The sequence below is a fragment of the Paralichthys olivaceus genome, chromosome 1 (genome assembly GCF_024713975.1).
Source record: "Paralichthys olivaceus isolate ysfri-2021 chromosome 1, ASM2471397v2, whole genome shotgun sequence".
In the NCBI taxonomy this organism is placed as follows: domain Eukaryota; kingdom Metazoa; phylum Chordata; class Actinopteri; order Pleuronectiformes; family Paralichthyidae; genus Paralichthys; species Paralichthys olivaceus.
This window is the reverse complement of record NC_091093.1, coordinates 29,395,235-29,409,390: the sequence shown is the minus strand read 5'-3', so window position 1 is coordinate 29,409,390 and position 14,156 is coordinate 29,395,235. Positions and strand designations below refer to the sequence as shown.

Sequence of the window (14,156 nt, the reverse complement as noted above, 5' to 3'; positions counted from 1 at the left end):
TGGGCCTTTCATGATTCATAAAGGGTAGCCTGCAACGTGACCACACCAAATTTCAGCACGTTTCGAGCAAGCAGCACGGAGTTATTCACCCTATGGTGAATATGGGTTAGGTTTGCAATTAGGGTTAGGGTTGTGATTAGGGTTAGGGCTGTGCTTAGGGTTAGGGTTAGGAATGAATACCCATTGGAGATCAGGATATTCTTCAATAACTTTTTTTCTGTAGGTCATAGAGACTTGGAAGTTGGTTCCATCCACACTAATGTGGGTATGCCCGATCCATTGGTACTACCCCCGAGCTTCTACGACCTTTGGAAGGGGTAGGGTTAGGGTTGTGATTTGTGTTTGATTTTTGGGTTGTGATTAGGGTTAGGGTTAGGGATTAAAACCTATAGGAGTTCAAGATATTCTTCAATAACTTTTTTTCTGAATGTCATAGAGACTTGGAAGTTGGTTCCATCTCCACTAATATGGCTCTGCCCGATCCATTGGGACCATCCCCGAGCTTCTACGACCTTCGGAAATGGTGAAACCACCAAATCTCCCCAAAAAAGTACAAGATATTTTCGAAAAACTTTTTTTCTGAAAGGTCTAGAGACTTGGGCCTTTCATGATTCATAAAGGGTAGCCTGCCACGTGACCACACCAAATTTCAGCACGTTTCGAGCAAGCAGCGCGGAGTTATTCACCCTATGGTGAATATGGGTTAGGGTTGCAATTAGGGTTAGGGTTAGGGTTGTGATTAGGGTTAGGGTTAGGGCTGTGCTTAGGGTTAGGGTTAGGAATGAATACCCATTGGAGATCAGGATATTCTTCAATAACTTTTTTTCTGTAGGTCATAGAGACATGGAAGTTGGTTCCATCCCCACTAATGTGGGTATGCCCGATCCATTGGTACCACCCCCGAGCTTCTACGACCTTTGGAAGGGGTAGGGTTAGGGTTGTGATTTGTGTTTGATTTTTGGGTTGTGATTAGGGTTAGGGTTAGGGTTGTGATTAGGGTTAGGGTTAGGGCTGTGCTTAGGGTTAGGGTTAGGAATGAATACCCATTGGAGATCAGGATATTCTTCAATAACTTTTTTTCTGTAGGTCATAGAGACATGGAAGTTGGTTCCATCCCCACTAATGTGGGTATCCGCGATCCATTGGTACCACCCCCGAGCTTCTACGACCTTTGGAAGGGGTAGGGTTAGGGTTGTGATTTGTGTTTGATTTTTGGGTTGTGATTAGGGTTAGGGTTAGGGATGAAAACCTATAGGAGTTCAAGATATTCTTCAATAACTTTTTTTCTGAATGTCATAGAGACTTGGAAGTTGGTTCCATCTCCACTAATATGGCTCTGCCCAATCCATTGGGACCATCCCCGAGCTTCTACGACCTTCGGAAATGGTGAAACCACCAAATCTCCCCAAAAAAGTACAAGATATTTTCGAATAACTTTTTTTCCGAAAGGTCTAGAGACTTGGGCCTTTCATGATTCATAAAGGGTAGCCTGCCACGTGACCACACCAAATTTCAGCACGTTTCGAGCAAGCAGCACGGAGTTATTCACCCTATGGTGAATATGGGTTAGGGTTGCAATTAGGGTTAGGGTTAGGGTTGTGATTAGGGTTAGGGTTAGGGCTGTGCTAAGGGTTAGGGTTAGGAATGAATACCCATTGGAGATCAGGATATTCTTCAATAACTTTTTTTCTGTAGGTCATAGAGAGATGGAAGTTGGTTCCATCCCCACTAATGTGGGTATGCCCGATCCATTGGTACCACCCCCGAGCTTCTACGACCTTTGGAAGGGGTAGGATTAGGGTTGTGATTTGTGTTTGATTTTTGGGTTGTGATTAGGGTTAGGGTTAGGGATGAAAACCTATAGGAGTTCAAGATATTCTTCAATAACTTTTTTTCTGAATGTCATAGAGACTTGGAAGTTGGTTCCATCTCCACTAATATGGCTCTGCCCGATCCATTGGGACCATCCCCGAGCTTCTACGACCTTCGGAAATGGTGAAACCACCAAATCTCCCCAAAAAAGTACAAGATATTTTCGAATAACTTTTTTTCCGAAAGGTCTAGAGACTTGGGCCTTTCATGATTCATAAAGGGTAGCCTGCCACGTGACCACACCAAATTTCAGCACGTTTCGAGCAAGCAGCGCGGAGTTATTCACCCTATGGTGAATATGGGTTAGGGTTGCAATTAGGGTTAGGGTTAGGGTTGTGATTAGGGTTAGGGTTAGGGTTGTGATTAGGGTTAGGGTTAGGGCTGTGCTTAGGGTTAGGGTTAGGAATGAATACCCATTGGAGATCAGGATATTCTTCAATAACTTTTTTTCTGTAGGTCATAGAGACATGGAAGTTGGTTCCATCCCCACTAATGTGGGTATCCGCGATCCATTGGTACCACCCCCGAGCTTCTACGACCTTTGGAAGGGGTAGGGTTAGGGTTGTGATTTGTGTTTGATTTTTGGGTTGTGATTAGGGTTAGGGTTAGGGATGAAAACCTATAGGAGTTCAAGATATTCTTCAATAACTTTTTTTCTGAATGTCATAGAGACTTGGAAGTTGGTTCCATCTCCACTAATATGGCTCTGCCCAATCCATTGGGACCATCCCCGAGCTTCTACGACCTTCGGAAATGGTGGAACCACCAAATCTCCCCAAAAAAGTACAAGATATTTTCGAATAACTTTTTTTCCGAAAGGTCTAGAGACTTGGGCCTTTCATGATTCATAAAGGGTAGCCTGCCACGTGACCACACCAAATTTCAGCACGTTTCGAGCAAGCAGCGCGGAGTTATTCACCCTATGGTGAATATGGGTTAGGGTTGCAATTAGGGTTAGGGTTAGGGTTGTGATTAGGGTTAGGGTTAGGGCTGTGCTTAGGGTTAGGGTTAGGAATGAATACCCATTGGAGATCAGGATATTCTTCAATAACTTTTTTTCTGTAGGTCATAGAGACTTGGAAGTTGGTTCCATCCCCACTAATGTGGGTATGCCCGATCCATTGGTACCACCCCCGAGCTTCTACGACCTTTGGAAGGGGTAGGGTTAGGGTTGTGATTTGTGTTTGATTTTTGGGTTGTGATTAGGGTTAGGGTTAGGGATGAAAACCTATAGGAGTTCAAGATATTCTTCAATAACTTTTTTTCTGAATGTCATAGAGACTTGGAAGATGGTTCCATCTCCACTAATATGGCTCTGCCCAATCCATTGGGACCATCCCCGAGCTTCTACGACCTTCGGAAATGGTGGAACCATCAAATCTCCCCAAAAAAGTACAAGATATTTTCGAATAACTTTTTTTCCGAAAGGTCTAGAGACTTGGGCCTTTCATGATTCATAAAGGGTAGCCTGCCACGTGACCACACCAAATTTCAGCACGTTTCGAGCAAGCAGCGCGGAGTTATTCACCCTATGGTGAATATGGGTTAGGGTTGCAATTAGGGTTAGGGTTAGGGTTGTGATTAGGGTTAGGTTTAGGGCTGTGCTTAGGGTTAGGGTTAGGGCTGTGCTTAGGGTTAGGAATGAATACCCATTGGAGATCAGGATATTCTTCAATAACTTTTTTTCTGTAGGTCATAGAGACTTGGAAGTTGGTTCCATCCCAACTAATGTGGGTATGCCCGATCCATTGGTACCACCCCCGAGCTTCTACGACCTTTGGAAGGGGTAGGGTTAGGGTTGTGATTTGTGTTTGATTTTTGGGTTGTGATTAGGGTTAGGGTTAGGGATGAAAACCTATAGGAGTTCAAGATATTCTTCAATAACTTTTTTTCTGAATGTCATAGAGACTTGGAAGTTGGTTCCATCTCCACTAATATGGCTCTGCCCGATCCATTGGGACCATCCCTGAGCTTCTACGACCTTCGGAAATGGTGAAACCACCAAATCTCCCCAAAAAAGTACAAGATATTTTCGAATAACTTTTTTTCCGAAAGGTCTAGAGACTTGGGCCTTTCATGATTCATAAAGGGTAGCCTGCCACGTGACCACACCAAATTTCAGCACGTTTCGAGCAAGCAGCGCGGAGTTATTCACCCTATGGTGAATATGGGTTAGGGTTGCAATTAGGGTTAGGGTTAGGGCTGTGCTTAGGGTTAGGGTTAGGAATGAATACCCATTGGAGATCAGGATATTCTTCCATTTTTTTTCTGTAGGTCATAGAGACTTGGAAGTTGGTTCCATCCCCACTAATGTGAGTATGCCCGATCCATTGGTACCACCCCCGAGCTTCTACGACCTTTGGAAGGGGTAGGGTTAGGGTTGTGATTTGTGTTTGATTTTTGGGTTGTGATTAGGGTTAGGGTTAGGAATGAATACCCATTGGAGATCAGGATATTCTTCAATAACTTTTTTTCTGTAGGTCATAGAGACATTGGAGTTGGTTCCATCTCCACTAATATGGCTCTGCCCGATCCATTGGGACCATCCCCGAGCTTCTACGACCTTCGGAAATGGTGAAACCACCAAATCTCCCCAAAAAAGTACAAGATATTTTCAAATAACTTTTTTTCCGAAAGGTCTAGAGACTTGGGCCTTTCATGATTCATAAAGGGTAGCCTGCCACGTGACCACACCAAATTTCAGCACGTTTCGAGCAAGCAGCGCGGAGTTATTCACCCTATGGTGAATATGGGTTAGGGTTGCAATTAGGGTTAGGGTTAGGGTTGTGATTAGGGTTAGGGTTAGGGCTGTGCTTAGGGTTAGGGTTAGGAATGAATACCCATTGGAGATCAGGATATTCTTCAATAACTTTTTTTCTGTAGGTCATAGAGACTTGGAAGTTGGTTCCATCCCCACTAATGTGGGTATGCCCGATCCATTGGTACCACCACCGAGCTTCTACGACCTTTGGAAGGGGTAGGGTTAGGGTTGTGATTTGTGTTTGATTTTTGGGTTGTGATTAGGGTTAGGGTTAGGGATGAAAACCTATAGGAGTTCAAGATATTCTTCAATAACTTTTTTTCTGAATGTCATAGAGACTTGGAAGTTGGTTCCATCTCCACTAATATGGCTCTGCCCGATCCATTGGGACCATCCCCGAGCTTCTACGACCTTCGGAAATGGTGAAACCACCAAATCTCCCCAAAAAAGTACAAGATATTTTCGAATAACTTTTTTTCTGAAAGGTCTAGAGACTTGGGCCTTTCATGATTCATAAAGGGTAGCCTGCCACGTGACCACACCAAATTTCAGCACGTTTCGAGCAAGCAGCGCGGAGTTATTCACCCTATGGTGAATATGGGTTAGGGTTGCAATTAGGGTTAGGGTTAGGGTTGTGATTAGGGTTAGGGTTAGGGCTGTGCTTAGGGTTAGGGTTAGGAATGAATACCCATTGGAGATCAGGATATTCTTCAATTTTTTTTCTGTAGGTCATAGAGACTTGGAAGTTGGTTCCATCCCCACTAATGTGAGTATGCCCGATCCATTGGTACCAGCCCCGAGCTTCTACGACCTTTGGAAGGGGTAGGGTTAGGGTTGTGATTTGTGTTTGATTTTTGGGTTGTGATTAGGGTTAGGGTTAGGGATGAAAACCTATAGGAGTTCAAGATATTCTTCAATAACTTTTTTTCTGAATGTCATAGAGACTTGGAAGTTGGTTCCATCTCCACTAATATGGCTCTGCCCGATCCATTGGGACCATCCCCGAGCTTCTACGACCTTCGGAAATGGTGAAACCACCAAATCTCCCCAAAAAAGTACAAGATATTTTCGAATAACTTTTTTTCTGAAAGGTCTAGAGACTTGGGCCTTTCATGATTCATAAAGGGTAGCCTGCCACGTGACCACACCAAATTTCAGCACGTTTCGAGCAAGCAGCGCGGAGTTATTCACCCTATGGTGAATATGGGTTAGGGTTGCAATTAGGGTTAGGGTTAGGGTTGTGATTAGGGTTAGGGTTAGGGCTGTGCTTAGGGTTAGGGTTAGGAATGAATACCCATTGGAGATCAGGATATTCTTCAATTTTTTTTCTGTAGGTCATAGAGACTTGGAAGTTGGTTCCATCCCCACTAATGTGAGTATGCCCGATCCATTGGTACCACCCCCGAGCTTCTACGACCTTTGGAAGGGGTAGGGTTAGGGTTGTGATTTGTGTTTGATTTTTGGGTTGTGATTAGGGTTAGGGTTAGGGATGAAAACCTATAGGAGTTCAAGATATTCTTCAATAACTTTTTTTCTGAATGTCATAGAGACTTGGAAGTTGGTTCCATCTCCACTAATATGGCTCTGCCCGATCCATTGGGACCATCCCCGAGCTTCTACGAACTTCGGAAATGGTGAAACCACCAAATCTCCCCAAAAAAGTACAAGATATTTTCGAATAACTTTTTTTCCGAAAGGTCTAGAGACTTGGGCCTTTCATGATTCATAAAGGGTAGCCTGCAACGTGACCACACCAAATTTCAGCACGTTTCGAGCAAGCAGCACGGAGTTATTCACCCTATGGTGAATATGGGTTAGGTTTGCAATTAGGGTTAGGGTTGTGATTAGGGTTAGGGCTGTGCTTAGGGTTAGGGTTAGGAATGAATACCCATTGGAGATCAGGATATTCTTCAATAACTTTTTTTCTGTAGGTCATAGAGACTTGGAAGTTGGTTCCATCCACACTAATGTGGGTATGCCCGATCCATTGGTACTACCCCCGAGCTTCTACGACCTTTGGAAGGGGTAGGGTTAGGGTTGTGATTTGTGTTTGATTTTTGGGTTGTGATTAGGGTTAGGGTTAGGGATTAAAACCTATAGGAGTTCAAGATATTCTTCAATAACTTTTTTTCTGAATGTCATAGAGACTTGGAAGTTGGTTCCATCTCCACTAATATGGCTCTGCCCGATCCATTGGGACCATCCCCGAGCTTCTACGACCTTCGGAAATGGTGAAACCACCAAATCTCCCCAAAAAAGTACAAGATATTTTCGAATAACTTTTTTTCCGAAAGGTCTAGAGACTTGGGCCTTTCATGATTCATAAAGGGTAGCCTGCCACGTGACCACACCAAATTTCAGCACGTTTCGAGCAAGCAGCGCGGAGTTATTCACCCTATGGTGAATATGGGTTAGGGTTGCAATTAGGGTTAGGGTTGTGATTAGGGTTAGGGCTGTGCTTAGGGTTAGGGTTAGGAATGAATACCCATTGGAGATCAGGATATTCTTCAATAACTTTTTTTCTGTAGGTCATAGAGACTTGGAAGTTGGTTCCATCCCCACTAATGTGGGTATGCCCGATCCATTGGTACTACCCCCGAGCTTCTACGACCTTTGGAAGGGGTAGGGTTAGGGTTGTGATTTGTGTTTGATTTTTGGGTTGTGATTAGGGTTAGGGTTAGGGATGAAAACCTATAGGAGTTCAAGATATTCTTCAATAACTTTTTTTCTGAATGTCATAGAGACTTGGAAGTTGGTTCCATCTCCACTAATATGGCTCTGCCCGATCCATTGGGACCATCCCCGAGCTTCTACGACCTTCGGAAATGGTGAAACCACCAAATCTCCCCAAAAAAGTACAAGATATTTTCGAATAACTTTTTTTCCGAAAGGTCTAGAGACTTGGGCCTTTCATGATTCATAAAGGGTAGCCTGCAACGTGACCACACCAAATTTCAGCACGTTTCGAGCAAGCAGCACGGAGTTATTCACCCTATGGTGAATATGGGTTAGGTTTGCAATTAGGGTTAGGGTTGTGATTAGGGTTAGGGCTGTGCTTAGGGTTAGGGTTAGGAATGAATACCCATTGGAGATCAGGATATTCTTCAATAACTTTTTTTCTGTAGGTCATAGAGACTTGGAAGTTGGTTCCATCCACACTAATGTGGGTATGCCCGATCCATTGGTACTACCCCCGAGCTTCTACGACCTTTGGAAGGGGTAGGGTTAGGGTTGTGATTTGTGTTTGATTTTTGGGTTGTGATTAGGGTTAGGGTTAGGGATTAAAACCTATAGGAGTTCAAGATATTCTTCAATAACTTTTTTTCTGAATGTCATAGAGACTTGGAAGTTGGTTCCATCTCAACTAATATGGCTCTGCCCGATCCATTGGGACCATCCCCGAGCTTCTACGACCTTCGGAAATGGTGAAACCACCAAATCTCCCCAAAAAAGTACAAGATATTTTCGAATAACTTTTTTTCCGAAAGGTCTAGAGACTTGGGCCTTTCATGATTCATAAAGGGTAGCCTGCCATGTGACCACACCAAATTTCAGCACGTTTCGAGCAAGCAGCGCGGAGTTATTCACCCTATGGTGAATATGGGTTAGGGTTGCAATTAGGGTTAGGGTTGTGATTAGGGTTAGGGCTGTGCTTAGGGTTAGGGTTAGGAATGAATACCCATTGGAGATCAGGATATTCTTCAATAACTTTTTTTCTGTAGGTCATAGAGACTTGGAAGTTGGTTCCATCCCCACTAAGGTGGGTATGCCCGATCCATTGGTACTACCCCCGAGCTTCTACGACCTTTGGAAGGGGTAGGGTTAGGGTTGTGATTTGTGTTTGATTTTTGGGTTGTGATTAGGGTTAGGGTTAGGGATGAAAACCTATAGGAGTTCAAGATATTCTTCAATAACTTTTTTTCTGAATGTCATAGAGACTTGGAAGTTGGTTCCATCTCCACTAATATGGCTCTGCCCGATCCATTGGGACCATCCCCGAGCTTCTACGACCTTCGGAAATGGTGAAACCACCAAATCTCCCCAAAAAAGTACAAGATATTTTCGAATAACTTTTTTTCCGAAAGGTCTAGAGACTTGGGCCTTTCATGATTCATAAAGGGTAGCCTGCCACGTGACCACACCAAATTTCAGCACGTTTCGAGCAAGCAGCGCGGAGTTATTCACCCTATGGTGAATATGGGTTAGGGTTGCAATTAGGGTTAGGGTTGTGATTAGGGTTAGGGCTGTGCTTAGGGTTAGGGTTAGGAATGAATACCCATTGGAGATCAGGATATTCTTCAATAACTTTTTTTCTGTAGGTCATAGAGACTTGGAAGTTGGTTCCATCCCCACTAATGTGGGTATGCCCGATCCATTGGTACTACCCCCGAGCTTCTACGACCTTTGGAAGGGGTAGGGTTAGGGTTGTGATTTGTGTTTGATTTTTGGGTTGTGATTAGGGTTAGGGTTAGGGATGAAAACCTATAGGAGTTCAAGATATTCTTCAATAACTTTTTTTCTGAATGTCATAGAGACTTGGAAGTTGGTTCCATCTCCACTAATATGGCTCTGCCCGATCCATTGGGACCATCCCCGAGCTTCTACGACCTTCGGAAATGGTGAAACCACCAAATCTCCCCAAAAAAGTACAAGATATTTTCGAATAACTTTTTTTCCGAAAGGTCTAGAGACTTGGGCCTTTCATGATTCATAAAGGGTAGCCTGCCACGTGACCACACCAAATTTCAGCACGTTTCGAGCAAGCAGCGCGGAGTTATTCACCCTATGGTGAATATGGGTTAGGGTTGCAATTAGGGTTAGGGTTAGGGTTGTGATTAGGGTTAGGGTTAGGGCTGTGCTTAGGGTTAGGGTTAGGAATGAATACCCATTGGAGATCAGGATATTCTTCAATAACTTTTTTTCTGTAGGTCATAGAGACTTGGAAGTTGGTTCCATCCCCACTAATGTGAGTATGCCCGATCCATTGGTACCACCCCCGAGCTTCTACAACCTTTGGAAGGGGTAGGGTTAGGGTTGTGATTTGTGTTTGATTTTTGGGTTGTGATTAGGGTTAGGGTTAGGGATGAAAACCTATAGGAGTTCAAGATATTCTTCAATAACTTTTTTTCTGAATGTCATAGAGACTTGGAAGTTGGTTCCATCTCCACTAATATGGCTCTGCCCGATCCATTGGGACCATCCCCGAGCTTCTACGACCTTCGGAAATGGTGAAACCACCAAATCTCCCCAAAAAAGTACAAGATATTTTCGAATAACTTTTTTTCCGAAAGGTCTAGAGACTTGGGCCTTTCATGATTCATAAAGGGTAGCCTGCCACGTGACCACACCAAATTTCAGCACGTTTCGAGCAAGCAGCGCGGAGTTATTCACCCTATGGTGAATATGGGTTAGGGTTGCAATTAGGGTTAGGGTTGTGATTAGGGTTAGGGCTGTGCTTAGGGTTAGGGTTAGGAATGAATACCCATTGGAGATCAGGATATTCTTCAATAACTTTTTTTCTGTAGGTCATAGAGACTTGGAAGTTGGTTCCATCCCCACTAATGTGGGTATGCCCGATCCATTGGTACTACCCCCGAGCCTCTACGACCTTTGGAAGGGGTAGGGTTAGGGTTGTGATTTGTGTTTGATTTTTGGGTTGTGATTAGGGTTAGGGTTAGGGATGAAAACCTATAGGAGTTCAAGATATTCTTCAATAACTTTTTTTCTGAATGTCATAGAGACTTGGAAGTTGGTTCCATCTCCACTAATATGGCTCTGCCCGATCCATTGGGACCATCCCCGAGCTTCTACGACCTTCGGAAATGGTGAAACCACCAAATCTCCCCAAAAAAGTACAAGATATTTTCGAATAACTTTTTTTCCGAAAGGTCTAGAGACTTGGGCCTTTCATGATTCATAAAGGGTAGCCTGCCACGTGACCACACCAAATTTCAGCACGTTTCGAGCAAGCAGCGCGGAGTTATTCACCCTATGGTGAATATGGGTTAGGGTTGCAATTAGGGTTAGGGTTGTGATTAGGGTTAGGGCTGTGCTTAGGGTTAGGGTTAGGAATGAATACCCATTGGAGATCAGGATATTCTTCAATAACTTTTTTTCTGTAGGTCATAGAGACTTGGAAGTTGGTTCCATCCCCACTAATGTGGGTATGCCCGATCCATTGGTACTACCCCCGAGCTTCTACGACCTTTGGAAGGGGTAGGGTTAGGGTTGTGATTTGTGTTTGATTTTTGGGTTGTGATTAGGGTTAGGGTTAGGGATGAAAACCTATAGGAGTTCAAGATATTCTTCAATAACTTTTTTTCTGAATGTCATAGAGACTTGGAAGTTGGTTCCATCTCCACTAATATGGCTCTGCCCGATCCATTGGGACCATCCCCGAGCTTCTACGACCTTCGGAAATGGTGAAACCACCAAATCTCCCCAAAAAAGTACAAGATATTTTCGAATAACTTTTTTTCCGAAAGGTCTAGAGACTTGGGCCTTTCATGATTCATAAAGGGTAGCCTGCCACGTGACCACACCAAATTTCAGCACGTTTCGAGCAAGCAGCGCGGAGTTATTCACCCTATGGTGAATATGGGTTAGGGTTGCAATTAGGGTTAGGGTTAGGGTTGTGATTAGGGTTAGGGTTAGGGCTGTGCTTAGGGTTAGGGTTAGGAATGAATACCCATTGGAGATCAGGATATTCTTCAATAACTTTTTTTCTGTAGGTCATAGAGACTTGGAAGTTGGTTCCATCCCCACTAATGTGAGTATGCCCGATCCATTGGTACCACCCCCGAGCTTCTACAACCTTTGGAAGGGGTAGGGTTAGGGTTGTGATTTGTGTTTGATTTTTGGGTTGTGATTAGGGTTAGGGTTAGGGATGAAAACCTATAGGAGTTCAAGATATTCTTCAATAACTTTTTTTCTGAATGTCATAGAGACTTGGAAGTTGGTTCCATCTCCACTAATATGGCTCTGCCCGATCCATTGGGACCATCCCCGAGCTTCTACGACCTTCGGAAATGGTGAAACCACCAAATCTCCCCAAAAAAGTACAAGATATTTTCGAATAACTTTTTTTCCGAAAGGTCTAGAGACTTGGGCCTTTCATGATTCATAAAGGGTAGCCTGCCACGTGACCACACCAAATTTCAGCACGTTTCAAGCAAGCAGCGCGGAGTTATTCACCCTATGGTGAATATGGGTTAGGGTTGCAATTAGGGTTAGGGTTGTGATTAGGGTTAGGGCTGTGCTTAGGGTTAGGGTTAGGAATGAATACCCATTGGAGATCAGGATATTCTTCAATAACTTTTTTTTCTGTAGGTCATAGAGACTTGGAAGTTGGTTCCATCCCCACTAATGTGGGTATGCCCGATCCATTGGTACTACCCCCGAGCTTCTACGACCTTTGGAAGGGGTAGGGTTAGGGTTGTGATTTGTGTTTGATTTTTGGGTTGTGATTAGGGTTAGGGTTAGGGATGAAAACCTATAGGAGTTCAAGATATTCTTCAATAACTTTTTTTCTGAATGTCATAGAGACTTGGAAGTTGGTTCCATCTCCACTAATATGGCTCTGCCCGATCCATTGGGACCATCCCCGAGCTTCTACGACCTTCGGAAATGGTGAAACCACCAAATCTCCCCAAAAAAGTACAAGATATTTTCGAATAACTTTTTTTCCGAAAGGTCTAGAGACTTGGGCCTTTCATGATTCATAAAGGGTAGCCTGCCACGTGACCACACCAAATTTCAGCACGTTTCGAGCAAGCAGCGCGGAGTTATTCACCCTATGGTGAATATGGGTTAGGGTTGCAATTAGGGTTAGGGTTAGGGTTGTGATTAGGGTTAGGGTTAGGGCTGTGCTTAGGGTTAGGGTTAGGAATGAATACCCATTGGAGATCAGGATATTCTTCAATAACTTTTTTTCTGTAGGTCATAGAGACTTGGAAGTTGGTTCCATCCCCACTAATGTGAGTATGCCCGATCCATTGGTACCACCCCCAAGCTTCTACGACCTTTGGAAGGGGTAGGGTTAGGGTTGTGATTTGTGTTTGATTTTTGGGTTGTGATTAGGGTTAGGGTTAGGGATGAAAACCTATAGGAGTTCAAGATATTCTTCAATAACTTTTTTTCTGAATGTCATAGAGACTTGGAAGTTGGTTCCATCTCCACTAATATGGCTCTGCCCGATCCATTGGGACCATCCCCGAGCTTCTACGACCTTCGGAAATGGTGAAACCACCAAATCTCCCCAAAAAAGTACAAGATATTTTCGAATAACTTTTTTTCCGAAAGGTCTAGAGACTTGGGCCTTTCATGATTCATAAAGGGTAGCCTGCCACGTGACCACACCAAATTTCAGCACGTTTCGAGCAAGCAGCGCGGAGTTATTCACCCTATGGTGAATATGGGTTAGGGTTACAATTAGGGTTAGGGTTAGGGTTGTGATTAGGGTTAGGGTTAGGGCTGTGCTTAGGGTTAGGGTTAGGAATGAATACCCATTGGAGATCAGGATATTCTTCAATAACTTTTTTTCTGTAGGTCATAGAGACTTGGAAGTTGGTTCCATCCCCACTAATGTGGGTATGCCCGATCCATTGGTACCACCCCCGAGCTTCTACGACCTTTGGAAGGGGTAGGGTTAGGGTTGTGATTTGTGTTTGATTTTTGGGTTGTGATTAGGGTTAGGGTTAGGGATGAAAACCTATAGGAGTTCAAGATATTCTTCAATAACTTTTTTTCTGAAGGTCATAGAGACTTGGAAGTTGGTTCCATCTCCACTAATATGGCTCTGCCCGATCCATTGGGACCATCCCCGAGCTTCTACGACCTTCGGAAATGGTGAAACCACCAAATCTCCCCAAAAAAGTACAAGATATTTTCGAATAACTTTTTTTCCGAAAGGTCTAGAGACTTGGGCCTTTCATGATTCATAAAGGGTAGCCTGCCACGTGACCACACCAAATTTCAGCACGTTTCGAGCAAGCAGCGCGGAGTTATTCACCCTATGGTGAATATGGGTTAGGGTTGCAATTAGGGTTAGGGTTAGGGTTGTGATTAGGGTTAGGGTTAGGGCTGTGCTTAGGGTTAGGGTTAGGAATGAATACCCATTGGAGATCAGGATATTCTTCAATAACTTTTTTTCTGTAGGTCATAGAGACTTGGAAGTTGGTTCCATCCCCACTAATGTGAGTATGCCCGATCCATTGGTACCACCCCCGAGCTTCTACGACCTTTGGAAGGGGTAGGGTTAGGGTTGTGATTTGTGTTTGATTTTTGGGTTGTGATTAGGGTTAGGGTTAGGGATGAAAACCTATAGGAGTTCAAGATATTCTTCAATAACTTTTTTTCTGAAGGTCATAGAGACTTGGAAGTTGGTTCCATCTCCACTAATATGGCTCTGCCCGATCCATTGGGACCATCCCCGAGCTTCTACGACCTTCGGAAATGGTGAAACCACCAAATCTCCCCAAAAAAGTACAAGATATTTTCGAATAACTTTTTTTCCGAAAGGTCT

At 43.9% G+C, this 14,156-nt stretch overlaps 1 protein-coding gene across 1 annotated transcript in view; it reads right to left on the bottom strand.

Annotated features, from left to right (window-relative positions):
• The window catches only part of LOC138411103 (NACHT, LRR and PYD domains-containing protein 5-like), a 402,447-nt gene that overhangs the window by 159,509 nt on the left and 228,782 nt on the right, over nt 1-14,156 (bottom strand). The gene's annotated exons all lie outside the window — the stretch shown is intronic.